Source organism: Mauremys mutica, chromosome 21 (genome assembly GCF_020497125.1).
Source record: "Mauremys mutica isolate MM-2020 ecotype Southern chromosome 21, ASM2049712v1, whole genome shotgun sequence".
Lineage (NCBI taxonomy): Eukaryota > Metazoa > Chordata > Testudines > Geoemydidae > Mauremys > Mauremys mutica.
In genome coordinates this window covers 18799562-18815315 of record NC_059092.1, presented here as the reverse complement: position 1 = coordinate 18815315, position 15754 = coordinate 18799562, and positions in this window count along the sequence as shown.

Genomic DNA, 15754 nt, shown 5'->3' with positions numbered 1-15754 from the left:
TGCCCTGATACCAAATGGCGGGACTATCTACCACCTGTGGAGGGTGAGGAACCCCGGCGGGCCAGCCTCTGTTCCACCCTGGTCCCACGGCCCACCAGGGACATTGATTGGCGACTTCTCCATGGAGCCGTGAGCACAGGCGTGTACCTGGCGTGGTTCACCCCCATCCCCAAAGCCTGCCCCTTCTGCAACATGAGGGGGAACCTGGTGCATGCTTATCGCAAATGCGCCAGGTTGCAGCCCCTATTCTGGCTCCTCCAGAGCCTCCTGTTGAGGTTCTGGCTGCACTTTTCCCCAGACCTGTTTATAGTCACACACCCTGTCCATGGCCCCACGAAGTGGCGAGATCTCATCAACCTCCTTCTGGCCCTGGCCAAAGAGCCCATCGGCAACACCAGGAGGATGTTAGACAAGGGGGGCTCTGCGACTGTGGGGCCTATTTCTGCTCCCCCCGGTCTCACGCATCCGGGCAGAGTTCCTCTGGGCGGCGTCCACGGGCTCCCTAGCCAGCTCTGAGGAGCGGTGGGCGCTGTCTGGGATTCTCCGCTCGGCATTCCCCTCTGGATCCCTAGGTCTGAACCTGTGACCTCCACTCCTGACCCTGTTGTTCCCAGCATTCAGCTGGTTCCCGGGTCCGGTGGTCCCTCCCACAAGGCTGGGGGAGGGGCCTTTGGACGTGGGCAGGCTTGCACCCACTCACCTCCCAGGATTTCCAGTAAGGCCTGGCCCTCGCGGTGGAATTGAGGGGTTTCCTTTTTCCCTTAAAAGCCCTGGATGGTTTGGCACCTGCCTGCCTAGGATACAGCCCTGTCCCCAGGCCACACTGCCCCAGCTGGCATCTGCAGACGCCCCTGGGCTGGAGTCCCTCCATTTGACACAGGCCGGGAGGTGACCAAGGGGGATTCTCAGCTTTCCCCCAGACTCCTCCCGGGGGTGCTGCCGGAGGGGGTGCGGTCAGTTCTGTCGGCGTGAGCTCAGCTGTTCTTTAATCTGTGGCTAAGGTGCCAGGTGCATTAGCCAGGCCCCTAAGCAAGAGATAGTCTGGTGTGATGGGGCAGTAATGAAGGGGATGCTGGAAATCTGCAGCTAGCCTTTGGTACCCAGGTGATGGGCAGAGGTTAGCTAGCGACCGAACTCCGGTCCAGCCTGTGCCCACATGTGGGGGACCAGGAAAGCCTTTGCCGAGGGCATCTCTGCGCTCGGCACCCACGTCACATCGGGCAGGCGGGGAAGGTCAAGGTCCCGAGTTTAAGGAGTGTTGTAGAGGCCAGGACAGGTCCCTGCTCTGCCACTTGAACATGGTTTTGTGGCTGAGGCAATGCTGCCACCTGGTGGGCACCATGCAAACCACCAGTTAGTTCCCATTGTGCCTCGCACAGCGGGAAACGCAGGGCACAAGCCAATTTACTGCCGCGCTGTGGCCTTCAGACGCGATTTCTCCAGCCGCTCCACCGGGAGGAAAGCGCTGGGGTGAGATTCGGGGGCTAATTTACATATCGTTAATCCCATTCTGATTGGAACGGAGCCAAAGCCTCCCTGGGCGAACACGGGAAACAAACGACTCCTGCAGGTGTCCAGAGAAATTGGCTCCGGAAGTGGCTATCATGGCGCCCGTATTGATAAGAGTGCCGCGCCACATGTATAATCCACTGCCCTGCAGCTTCCCACGCAGGCGGCCCCCTGCTCATCCTAGGCCCCTCCTCTGTCTCCCCCCATTTCTGTCTCATTTACAGCATCCCAGCCCCCTCCCTGGCACTCCACACTGCCCTCAGAGTGACCCCGTGGCCTGAGAGGCGAGCGCCACCGGTACAGTTGGAGTCGTGTGCAATCGCCGCACTGCCCAGCCTCACCAAGAGGTGGCAGCAGAAAGCCCCCATAACCCAGTGCTACTGCCCATGCACATGGCCACACTGTCAAGCAGACCAGGCTGGAGGGCACGGGGGCCCTGAGACAGGCCTGGACAATGGGAGGTGACAGGCGGAGGAGAGCCGTTAGGGGCTGCCTCACACCCGAGTGTGCTGCTGGGCACCAGGACAGAGCAGCAGGTGCCATGGGGCTGTTTGGAAAATGTTTAAACTCGCTTCTGATCAGACAGCAAAGGAAGGAGGCTCCATAGCCCGGAGGTTTCCCAGGCGTGGCCAGAGCCCCAGAGCCCCACCCTGCACAGCGAGTTGCACCATCTGGCCTGCAACATCTCACAGCGAAGGGAACGAGATTTGCCACTTCAAAGAGCAGCAGCGAGGGCAGCACAAGGTGTTTTGTCAAGTCGGCAATAGCAGGTAGCAAGAGCTGCGCTCAGAGTGTCACAGGACCCAGCCAGGGAAGTGGACGTGTACACAGCTGGTGAGCTGATCAAAGGCTGCGTTCGAATGCCTGCAGCACCACTTCTCTAGTCTCAGCAAAGGACATGGAAAAAGAATGGAATGAAAGTCAGTGCTCAGATTCCACCATCACATGGGCTGTGCGCGCGGCAGCCAGGGATTCTGGGATCTCTTGCGAAAATGCTGCAACTGTGGAATTGACAAGGCCGGCTGCAGATGAGACTCTGGCTAGCAGACAGGCCAGCACTACTCATTCATCTGACAGGGGCTGTGAATACTTCCTCGGCATGAAAATTATCCCAGCCAGTTGTGCCTCCATCGTGCAGCAGCATCACCTTGTGCCCATTGTGACAGGTAGTGCAGCCGCATGCATTGTCTGTGGGGTTGTGTTTGATTGTGGTCGACTCCATGGGGGGGGTTACCCAGCTCCTAGAGGAACTAAATATGGGGGTGAAGGGATTAAGGTGAGTCACTAAGACTAAACAACTCTAGAGGGGTACCACCCTGGAGTGGTTTGTATAGAGTGGTTCAAGCTGCATTGTCTAGTAACTAGGAGCCAAAGAAAAATGGATTTTGATAGATAAAGGCTGCATTTAAACTGACTCAGAGTCTTCTTTCTGACCCAGCAAACAGACAGGACCATCTGGCCAAGGCGGCTCCAACCCTTGCAGAAGGGTTGGAAGGGCTTTGACCTGCCAGGGCCCCATAAGACTGATGGGTGACTTGCGGAAAGTTTCAGCAGGTGTGTAGGAACTTTTATTGTTTTTCATGTTTTCTCCGTAAGGCTTTTTCCCTTAAGAGTAAAGGTGCTTGCTTAGGAAAAGCTGGGTGGTACTTGTAACTGCTGGCAATACAGTCTTCCTAGTCCTCACAGAGAGAGCAAAGCACACATGCTGGGCATTAGGCAGTCTGGCTTGCTGGGGATATCCCAGTGTAAGGCAGGGAGCTGGGCAGCCATAAAACCCCGCTCCGGAGGTAGAGTGATGCCGGACACACACACACAGGTGATGGCTGGGAGCTGGAAACCCTAAGTGGGTGCCCTCTAGGGACTACAGAGGGGGAGTACAGTGCAGTGACCCTCAAACTGAGACACCCACATCTCCAGTCTGTATGTAAGAAAGTTGGGGGGGACCATGTCAAACACTTTCCTGCAATCTAGGTCATGTGTGTCAGATGGGGTTCACCTGTAACAGCTGGCATGGGCACATCACAGTGTGGGGCAGGGAAGGACCCTGTGGGGTCTGCTGTTACACAGTCTGGAGGCACGGCCAGTGGGGGACACAGGGATGTGAAGCCTTCAGAGGCTGTTTTCTTCCATGCCCCTGGCTTTCCTTTGAGTGCCTGCCCCAGCCTTTCTTACACCAGTGGGCAGGCTAAGCCGGCAGTTCATTCCCTGTCTGCTGGAGGCACTGCTGCCCACTGGCACAGAGCTCTCACACGCTGCCCATCAGTGTTGGGGAGAGGAGGAAGCATGAGCCAGACAGACCCCATTTCCAAAGATGATGTGCCTGGGCCAAGGCTGGGCTTTCAGCAGAGCACAGACATACACAGAGACACTTCCACATACTGAGCTGACAGGTAGGAGGTCATTAGACTGAGAGGCTTCACCCTACCATACACCGTACTCACCTTTCTGGTGGGTGTGCAGAGCCTGGCATGGGCATGCCCTTGACTACTTCTGGAATCCGCCAAGAGAATCTTGGAAACAGTATGGAACAAATGGGAAAAGGGGGAGCCATTAGCAATGAGTGAAAACCAGCAGTTAAAAAAATGCAGACAATTGATAAGGGAAGCTAAAAGTACCAGTTAAAACTCTATGGCTGGTACTGTCAAATAATTCTTTAAATATATCAGGAACAAATAAAACCCTAGTATAACCCTTCTGTCAGGTGTTGTCAGGAGCAACAAAGGCCGGCTTCAATATTTTAGAGAGTCACAGTCTGTACCCCTATGTTCACCGCTTTAACAAAATTATGATACATTTTGCAAAAAAAGTATTCCTTGTGAGATATCATTTGAAAACTCATAATTTGCTGATTATTGTACTGGTAAAATATGTGTGGCAGCATTATCTGTAAAGTTATAAGATTATACCGTATGATATTACTAAGACACGTTCCAACTGGGAAGCAGTCACAAACCCATTCCCTAGAGACAAAAGGAAAGACGACAACTCAGACAGGTGTCAGCAAAATCAAATGCACCATCCCCTGGTTAAGTGGTGATTCTTTGACAGAAAAGAGGGTGTGAGCAAAAAATCTACATCTTGACAAAGAGACAGCTTGGGGTTCCCATCCACACAGATTTTCTGTCTCCTGAACCTCAGTTGGAGATGACTCAAAGAAGAGAAAGAACTATAAGAAGGGAGAGCAGATGCCCCAAATGATCTCCCTTTCTCTCTACCCAGGGCATCGACAACACCTGAAGAACAAGAACATTGGATTGGGAGAGGAATCCTGACTGAAGGAAATTCAGCCAGTCAGACTGCTGAAATGTGGTGTGAGAGACTTTGCTTTGAATTCACTTAGCTTGTTCAGTTAGGCCTTAGTTGTGTTTTACTTTTATTTTCTTGTAACCAGTTCTGACTTTTATGCCCGATTGTTTGGACTGAAGTGTTAGGGAACTTCTATTGGGGATAACAGACTTAGGCCTGGTCTACACTAGGACTTTAAATCGAATTTAGCAGCGTTAATTCGAACTAACCGCTCAACCGTCCACACCAGGAAGCCATTTAATTCGAACTAGAGGGCTCTTTAGTTCGAATTTGGTACTCCACCCCGACAGGTGGAGTAACGCTAAATTCGACATGGCTAGCTCGAATTAGGCTAGGTGTGGATGCAAATCGAACTTAGTAGCTCCAGGAGCTATCCCACAGTGCACCACTCTGTTGACGCTCTGGACAGCAGTCCGAGCTTCGATGCTCTGAGCAGCCACACAGGAAACGACCCGGGAAAATTTGAATTCCTTTTCCTTTCTGGACAGTTAGAATCTCATTTCGTGGTTGGACATCGGGGCGAGCTCAGCAGCACCGGCAGCAATGCAGAGCTCTCCAGCAGAGGAGTTCATGTAATCTCTGAATAGAAAGAGGGACCCGGCATAGACTGACCGGGAACTCTTGGATCTGATCGGTGTGTGGGGCGAGGAGTCTGTGCTTTCGGAGCTGCGCTCCAACAAACGGAATGCAAAGACCTACGAGAAGGTCTCCAAAGCCATGATCCAGACAGAGGATACAGCCGTCATGCAATGCATCGCCGCATGAAAATCAAGGACCCCAGACAAGGCTACCAAAAAATCAAAGCGGCAAACGGACACTACGGAGCCTGCCACCACTGCCCCACCAGTGACCATGGACTCTGATGATGGGACAGTGTCGACGGACAGTTCCTCGACGATGTTCACGGACGGGGAAGATGAGGAAGTGTTTGTGGAGGACGAGGCAGGCGAGAGCGCTTACAACGCTGGTTTCCCCGACAGCCAGGATCTATTCATCACCGTCACGGAGATCCCCTACCAACCCTCCCCGGCCATGAACCCGGATCCTGAATCAGGGGAAGGAGCAGTCGGTAAGTGCTTTAACCATGTTAACTTTTATTCTTAATATAACAGGAATCTGAAGTGTGTGAGAAGGAGGTCTCTCTATATATGGTGATAGAACAGAAATCCTCCTGGGAGATCTCCACGAAGCTCTCCTTCCATTAATCGATAAGCATCAGCAGGAGGTTCCTGGGGAGAGCTGCCTTATTGGGTGCTCCGTGATAGCACCCTTTTCCGCGCGAGGCTTTCATGCGGTATTCAGGGAGCATTGCCTCCCCGAGCACGGCTGCATCGGTCCGTGGTTCGTGATAGATTTCACGCAGCATGCGCTCTCTATCTCCTTCAGTGCCCGTCCTCACGGTGATCTCGCTAGGAGACTCATGCATCTAAGTAGTGGAATTACTGTTATGGTGCGCCTGGTCCAAAGTATTTTTAATAAATCCACGGACAGACGGCATAGCACAGACTCAGCACGCAGCTGCGTGACGAGTGTAACGGAAAGCCAAAGAATATAATGGACGCTCATGGAGGGAGGGGGGAATGAGGACGCAAGGTATCCCACAGTTCCTGCTGTCTCCGAAAAGTATTTGCATTCTTGGATGAGCTCCAAATGCTTCTAGGGTCAAACACAGTGTCTGCGGTGGGTCAGGGCATAGTTCGGCAATTTGCGCACACACCCCACCCACCACCAGAAGTGAAAGGGAAAACAATCCTCTCTTGACTCTTTTACATGTCACCCTATCTTTACTGAATGCTGCAGATAGACGCGATAGTGCAGCACTCAACACCAACATCCTTGCTCCCCCTGCCATGGGTGGCTGATGGTACAATAGGACTGATATCCATCGTCATCATCAGCCTATTGGCACATGGGGCAGCGCAAAAGGACTGGTAACCATGCGTACTAGCATCTGTGAGGTCGATCAAGGGCGCCTGGCCCTAATTTTTCCTGGTAGATGGTGCAGTATGGCTGGTAACCGTCCTCATCATTGCAACAGGGGGCTGAGCTCCATCAGCCCCCACCCTTCCTGTGTAAAGAAAAGATTCAATTGCCCCTGGACTAGCAGAGGGATGATGGGCTCCTTCATCCACAGTAATTAATGTCCTGCCTGGACTATCATTGCAGCTGGAGGCTTCCTTCCACTCATTTCTCACAAACAAGTCACTGTGTCTTATTCCTGCATTCTTTATTACTTCATCACACAAGTGGTGGGACAATGGTATGGTAGCCCAGGAAGGCTGTGGGAAGGCCGGAATGAACAGGTGGTGTTGCTGCAGGAGCACCCCCTGTGAATAGCATACAGCTCCAAATTTATGCAGGATCGGACACAGAGCAGCTGTGCTATCTGGTTCTATGATACAGTGGTTCTCTAGTACACTTGCCCATAATCTAGGCAGGACTGATTCTATTTTTAGATACCAAAAAGGAGGGATTGACTCAGGGAGTCATTCCCAATTTTTGCTTTTGCGCCCCTGGCTGCTCGGCCAGGGGCACTTATGACAGCACCAAATGGTGCAGTGCAAAAGGACAGGTAACCATGCCCATCTTATTACCATCTTATTACCAATTTATGGTATGGTAGATGGTATAATATGGCTGGTAACCATCTCTGCTGTCATGCAAAAGCAAAAGCATGCTGCTGTGTAGCGCTGCTGGACCGCCTCTGTCAGCGGCATCTAGTACACATACGGTGACATACACAAAAGGCAAAACAGTGTCCATGGTTGCCACGCTATGGCATATGCCAGGGCAATTCTGGGAAAATGGGCTTGAAATGATTGTCTGCCGTTGCTTTCCCGGAGGAAGGAATGACTGGCGACATTTACCCAGAATCCACCGCGAAAATGATTTGTGCCCCAGCAGGCACAGGGGTCTCAACCCAGAATTCACAGAGACAGCCTAGACTCAGTTAATTGTTCGCAAAAATGTATCTTTGCAAGGAATTCACTCCCTGTTTCCCATCTCACAGCTTCCACTGTCTCCAGACCTGCCACAGCATCCCCCTCGCAGAGGCTGGCAAAGATTAGGCGGAGAAAGAAAAAGACAAGGGACAAGATGTTCGATGAACGTATGGGCTGCTACCTAGCCGAGGCGGACCAGCAGAGCCAGTGGAGGGAGACCGTCTCTCTGTACCAGCGCTCACACAGCGAACGGGAGGAGAGGTGGCGTGAGGAAGACAAGCAGGTGACTCAAACAATGTTTGGACTAGTGAGGGAGCAAACGGACACACTCAGGTGCCTTGTGGATGTTCTGCAGGACCGCAGGAGGACAGAGCCCCCCTGCAGTGTATCTGCAACCGCCCTCCCCCGCCACAAAGTCCCATACCCCCCTCACCCAAAATAACCAGAAGGAGGGGCACCAGAGGCCATGTAAACTGTCACTGCACCCCAGCAGAGTGCTCAAGTACCCAAAAGCTCTCATACCCTACATTTGCAGAAGTCGTTCCCTTCCGGACTCACACAAGTCCCAATCCCAGTTCCATCCCCTAAGTGTCTACTTAAGTAATAAAAATACTTTGCTGTTAATTACTGTTTCCGTCATGTTTTTTCAAAGAAGACTGTGTTTGAATGGGGGGCGTGGGGAAGGGGGTTGTTAATTGCATAGGACAGTCACCTTTCCCAGGGTACAGACACGGGGGCAGGATCAGCACACACAGTGCAGTCAGTAGGCACCATGGTCGGTATGGGAGGTGGTTTCCAGGTTCTGTGTGGGCGGGGGGGATGTGACTTTGTAGCGGGGGAGGGCGGTTACAGATCTTATACAGCGGTCCTTGTCCTGGACCGCTGAGTCACGCAGCAGAGGAATCTGTATCCGTACTCCTCCGCCACAAGGTCACATATCCCCCCGCACACAGAATTCGAAAAAGAGGGATGGCAGGCTCCGTTGAAAGAAGCATTCCGGCACTGTGGACCGCTCTAGGAGCAGGAGCCTGTCATTCGTTGAGTTTAGAGGCGGTCTTTACATCACCGCACACCCTACCCAGCACAGTCTGCCTCCCAGTTTCAACCCTTTAACGCAAAGTCATGAATAAAGAAACCTTTCTTCAGTAACAATGGGGCATGTATTTTATTTTTACACATGTGTTGGAAGTGGGGGAAACGGGGTGAACGGGGTATGTAACCGAAGAAGAGAGTCAACAGTCAGTGGGTAAAGAAACAGGGGCAGGTTCAGCTTCTCTGTAAAGAAAATGAACAGTCACAGGTCACGCTGCTCGCTGGTATTTGAAGAGTTCCTTGTCGCTGTCCCAGGCGCCTGTATAGGGCTTCATGAGCAAGTGCATTAGCGGGTAGGCTGGGTCCCCGAGGATGACTTTAGGAATCTGCTTATCCACAACAGTTATTTCGTGGTCCAGGAAGAAACTACCTTCCTGCAGGCGTCTGAGCAGCCCACAGTTCCTGAAAACACACGCATCATGAACCTTGCCCGGCCACCCGACGTTGATGTTTGCAAAACGTCCCCTATGGTCCCCCAGTGCTTGCAGCACCATTGAAAAGTAGCCCAATTTCTCATCAGCTGACTGTGGAAGAGGTGGACGATAAAGTGCGAGGAGGAGAAAACGGCGATGATCGCGGGCTCCATGCTTGCAGTGCTGTGGCGTCCGCGCTGTCACTGACCAGAAAAGTGCACGAACAGATTGCCCGCAGGCGCTTTCAAGGAGGGAGGGAGGGAGGTTGTGATTGACGGTTCAATGACGACACTTACCCAAAACCACCCTCGACACATTTCTCCCCCCAGCAGGCATTGGGGGCTCTACCCAGCATTCCAATGGGCAGCGGGGACTGCGGGAACTGTGGGATAGCTTCCCACAGTGCACCGCTTCCAAAGTCGACGCTGGCCCCGTGAATGTGGACTCAGAAATTCGAATTAGTGTATTTAGTATGGATACACAAATTCGACTTCATAAGGTCGAATCCACAAATTCAAACTAAGTTGATTCAAAATAGTCTTGTAGTGTAGACAAGGCCTTAGTGCATACCATTTTCGATGAATAAAATGAGGAACTTTATATGAGCTTGTGTTGTCCGGGAGAGAGCTGGGCAGTACAAGATGCACATTTGTGGGGAAAGTCTGGGACCAGGAATTGGCTGGTGTTTCCCTGCAGTGTAATCCAAGAGTGGCTGGCCATAGCACTCACACAGTAAAGCTGGGAGTGGTTCACATGCTGGAGGCTGTGCGGGAGCAGATCAGGAGTGGTTGCTCTCACAGCGAAGCAGTGTAAAAGGCATCCCAGGTTGGAGAACTGAGGGGACACAGCTGTTCCTCAGTCCAGATTGCATCCTGGTTAACCTCACATAGGGCTCCTCGTAAAATAAATAAACACACTAGCTCAACCCCGACACCTGGGAAAACTAAATCCCTCTGCTGGGTGTGCTTGACAAGCAATACATCCCCTCCCACAAGCAGAGAGTCTGTGTGTGCAAAACAAAGAACATGTAATTAATAAGGGGAAAGGGAACCCAGCATTTACTGGAGAAAAAACAATAATAAATCAACCACAGTTTTATGTGAATGGTAAGTAAAACTTCCACCTTGTAGTGCCTTGGGCAGTGTCCTTTGCCTCCATTGCCCTATCGCCTAATGGACAAATGTCCCTTTGACATCTCATGTCCCACCCTCTTTCCTCTCTGGGGCATCCCACTCATGCTTTGCTGCCACCAGGTAATGAAATCGCAGAGCCCATGAATGTATTTGGACAGGTCCATCTCCAGCCCCTAGGGGGCAGTGCTGCTTGACTTCTGCGGGTAGGTCTCACCCATGTCAAAATTTGCTTATGCTGTTTCTTGCTCCAGCTCAGCAGTGCAGAGGGCTTCTTCTCTCTAGCACCCTAGCCACAGGCTAACAGTAGCAATGGTATAGTCCAGTGCTAGATAAGGACGGTGTGACGATCTGTACCCCGTATTCACCCCTTGCACACCATTATAATAATCTTTGTACAAGTATGCCTTGTGAGGTATCATTTGAAAACTCACATCTCACCGGTCAATATTGCCCTGATAAAATCAGTGTGGCAACATTCCACTGTACGGTGTTACTAAGACATATTCCAAGTCTGGGAGCGGCCGGGAAGAATCCAGGTGTGCAGGTAAACCCACTGGGGACAATGCGGGTGAGCTGGCAGCTCTGTGATTTGCTTCCCGGGCTGCTGGCTGAACTCTCTTCTCCTGCAGGCAGGGGAAGCAGCTGGCCAGGCTGTGGCCAAACCAGTTCCTCAGAGACAAAGGACAAGCTGACGCCTCAGCCAAGTGTAAAGTAGGTCAAATGGGCCATCGCCTGTTAAATGGCCATTCTTTGGCAGGAAAGATGGTGTGGGAGAAAATTTAAGGGCTTGGCTACACTTACAAGTTGCAGCGCTGGTGGAGGCTTTCCAGCGCTGCAACAACACCCCGTCCACACTTGCAGAGCACAACCAGCGCTGCAACTCCCTGGTTGCAGCGCTGGCTGAAAACCCATCCCGGCAGGGGTATAAGGAGTGCAGCGCTGGTGATCCAGCGCTGCCCAGCAGGTGTGGACACTCACCAGCGCTTTACCTGTCCTCCAGGGAATAAGGAGGTATCCCAGAATTCCTGTTCAGCCACTCTGCACATCAGTTTGCACTCTACTGCTCTTGCCTCAGGTGACCCGCCCTGTAAATGCCCCGGGAAATTTAAAAATCTCCTTCCTGTTTGCTGCAGCCAGGTGTGGAGTGCAATCAGTTTTAATCAGTTACAGGTGACCATGCCTCCACGCGGCAAACGAGCCCCAGCATGGAGCACTGGTGAATTGCAGGACCTCATCAGTGTTTGGGGTGAGGCATCTGTTCAGGCACAGCTGCGCTCCGGCCGTAGGAATTACGATATCTTTGAGCAGATATCAAGGGCCATGCTGGATCGGGGCCATGATCGGGACGCAGTACAATGCAGGGTGAAAATTAAAGAGCTGCGGAGTGCCTATTACAAAGCCCGAGAGGGGAATCGACGATCCGGAGCTGCTCCCACGACCTGCCGTTTTTACAGGGAGATGGATGAGATACTTGGGGGTGACCCCACTGCCAATCCCAGGATAACGATGGACACTTCTGAGCAGGCTGGGGGACAGGAGGAGGAGGCGGAGGAGGCGGCGGAGGCGGAGGCGTGGGGGGGGGGAGGAAACCGCGAGTGAAGCTCCTGGCATGGGGGAAGAAACCGCAGATTCCCTGGAGGCATGAAGCCAGGAGCTCTTCTCAAGCCAGGAGGAAAGCACCCAATCGCAGCAGCCAGCAGTTGCAGAAGGACAAGCAGAGGAGCGTGTTACCGGTAAGCGGCTTTTATTTTCTGGGTGAAATGTTTCTGGAGAGGAGGGGGGGTTATGGATGCATGCATGCCAGCCTCTAGATGTGGAATAGCCCGTTGATGTGGTCTATCACGTCGCGGTAATCTGCCTCAGTTATCTCAGCAAAAGCTTCATCCAGAGCGTGGGCAATATGCCTGCGCAGGTTTATAGGCAGAGCCACTGTGTCCCTTGTCCCAGTGACGGTGACGCGTCCGCGCCACTCTTCTGCCAGTGGTGGGGGGACCATTTCTGAACACAGGCAAGCCGCATAGGGTCCCGGGCGGAATCCACATTGCTCTAAAAGAGCCCCCCGCTGTTCCCTAGTGACTCGCAGTAGGGAAACATCTTCCAGGATTAAGTCCTGTGAAAAATGTTGGGAGACTCTTTAGTGAAGAGATAGGGAGATAAGATCACCCCTGCATCTGCATCTTCATTTCACTCAAACCCTCTAGCACTCCAGATTACCCGAAGCAACCAGCTCCCCTCTATCACCCAAGCCCCACTTCTCCCCATATAAGCACTGCTCACTCACCATGTCGTGGCTTCTGTAGTGTTATGCGTGTGGGTAAAAGAATGCTTAAATAAGAACTCACTCCCTCAGTGTAACAATTCATGTCTGGAGATAGTGGATACAATGCTGCCCGTGTTAAATGTTGTCATTTCTGTTTCTACAGTGACCTTGACTACTGGACTGCCCAGATGTTCAACATCACAGAGGCTTCAAAATTTGAGAAAAAATCCCCGAAAGAGCAAAGAAGACATGCTGAAAACTGTTCTTAATCAGTCTGCTCGAGAGAGTAAGGACTTGAAGGATTGGCGAGAGAAAGAAAGCAGGACACGCAAGAGAAATGCAGTGGCCAAGAGGAAAACCACGGAGCGGCTGCTAAGCATCCTGGAGCGCCAAGCGGAGTCTATAGAGTCACTCGTTGCCATGCAAGCAGAGCACTACCGTGCTACTCCCCCACCCGCCCCGTCCTTTGTGCCTTGTGCCCCAATGTCAGCTCAAACCACCTTTCCCCAGCATCCAGGTTCTTACCACCACCAGCTGCCTCCAACACCTGTATGTTCCCCAACCAGCCCTGATACCTACCACCACCCTTACCCTCTGCATTCAACCCCCATCACCATGCAGTATATGAACCCTGAAGTGCAGGATTCATTAAACAGCAATCCAGACAGGGCATATGCAAACTTGTGACTGTACAGTTCACCAACCCACACCCCTGCCCTCTTGTGTTCATGAAATGTTGTGTGTCTGTCTGTCTGTCAAGGAAGTTTTTTTCTTTTCAATAAAACAATTCTTGGCTTTGAAAACAGTCTTTATTATAGCAGATAGTGAAAGATACCTTAGCCCAGTAAAGAAAGAGGCACTACAAATCATATTATTATTATGGATAATAGAATAACAGTGTAAGCAGTGCAATTCACTCCCATGCAAGGCAGCAAACATTATTGTTGGCTTTCAGCCTCAAATTCTTCCCTCAAGGCATCCCTAATCCTTGTAGCCCTGTGCTGGGCCTCTCTATTAGCCCTGCTCTCTGGCTGTGCATATTCAGCCTCCAGGACTTGAACCTCGGTGGTCCATGCCTCACTGAATGTTTCACCCTTCCCTTCACAAATATTATGGAGGGTACAGCAAGCGCATATAACCGCGGGGATGCTGCTTTCCCCCAAGTCTAGCTTCCCATACAAGCAACGCCAGCGGGCTTTTAAACGCCCAAAAGCACACTCCACAGTCATTCTGCACCGGCTCAGCCTGTAGTTGAACCGGTCCTTGCTCCTGTCAAGCTTCCCTGTATAGGGTTTCATGAGCCAAGGCAGTAACGGGTACGCGGGGTCTCCAAGGATCACAGTGGGCATTTCGACATCCCCTACTGTGATCTTCCTGTCTGGGAAAAAAGTCCCTGCCTGCATCTTCCTGAACAGGCCACTGTTCCGAAAGATGCGTGCATCATGCACCTTTCCAGGCCAGCCTGTGTAAATGTCAATGAAACGCCCGCGGTGATCCACAAGCGCCTGGAGAACCATAGAGAAATACCCCTTCCGATTAACGTACTCTGATGCCAGGTGGGGGGGGGGCCAGAATAGGAATATGCGTCCCATCTATTGCCCCTCCACAGTTAGGGAAACCCATGTGTGCAAAGCCATCCACAATGTCCTGCACGCTCCCCAGAGTCACGGTCTTTCTTAGCAGGATGCGATTAATTGCCTTGCAAACTTGCATCAAAACGATTCCCACGGTCGACTTTCCCACACCAAACTGGTTCCCGACCGACCGGTAGCTGTCTGGAGTTGCCAGCTTCCAGATTGCAATAGCCACTCGCTTTTCCACCGTCAGGGCAGCTCTCAATCTTGTGTCCTTGCGCCGCAGAGTGGGGGCGAGCTCAGCACACAGTCCCATGAAAGTGGCTTTTCTCATACGAAAGTTCTGCAGCCACTGCTCGTCATCCCAGACTTCCATGACGATGTGATCCCACCACTCAGTGCTTGTTTCCCGAGCCCAAAAGCGGCGTTCAACGGTGCTGAGCATTTCCGTAAATGCCGCAAGCACTTTAGTGTCACACGCGGCAGGCAAATCCATATTGATATCATCGTCGGAATCCTCACTGTCACTTTGGAGCTGAAGGAATAGCTGGACTGCCAAACGTGTTGTGCTGGTGACACTCATCAGCAGAGTCCTCAGCAGATCGGGCTCCATTTGCCACAGAAATCGCGATTCACACAGAGAGTAACAGAAAGACACTCACAATGGCGCCAAACGCTGCTGGAAAGAGTGAATGCTGGGATGTGAAGCGATGCACCACGGGGCGCTGGCAAACAGGAAGCGGAATGACCCGCACACTTCCTTCCCCTTCCCACAATACTCAGCGCCAAAACGGCGCCAAAACGGGACGAGGTGCTCTGTGGGATAGCTGCCCACAATGCACCTCTCAATACAGCGCTGGAAAGTGCTGCAAGTGTGGCCACACTGCAGCGCTGGTAGCTGTCAGTGTGGCCACACTCCAGCGCTGGCCCTTCCACAGCTGCATGACCAGCGCTGTAACTCCCAGCGCTGCAACTTGTAAGTGTAGCCAAGCCCTAAGGGAGAAGGGCAGATGCAGATGGTGTACAGACTATAACACCCTAAAATATTGAAGGTGGCCCTTGTTGCTCCTGAAACACCTGCCAGAAATGTTATACTAGGGTTTCATTTGTTCCTGATATATTTAAAGTATTATTTCTTGCTGTCCTTAACCATACCAGCCATACATTTTTCAGAGATACCTTTAGCTTCCCTTATCAATTGTCTGCACTTATCACTTCGTTCTCTCTGCCCACAGCATCTATGACACCTGAAGTTCAAAGGAAGTAGCATTGGACTGGGGGACAGATCCTAACTGAAAGAAGTCTAGCCAGTAGGACTGCTGAAACTTGTGGTGAGAGAGACCTTGCTTTGAATTCACTCTAGGTTGTTACGTCAGGCATTAGTTCCATTTTATTTTTATTTTTCTTGTGACCAGTTCTGACTTTTAGTTGCATTACTTGTATTCACTTAAAATCCATCCTTCTGTAGTTAATAAACTTGTTTTATTGTTTCATCTAAACCAGTGTGTTTGGATTGAAGTGTTTG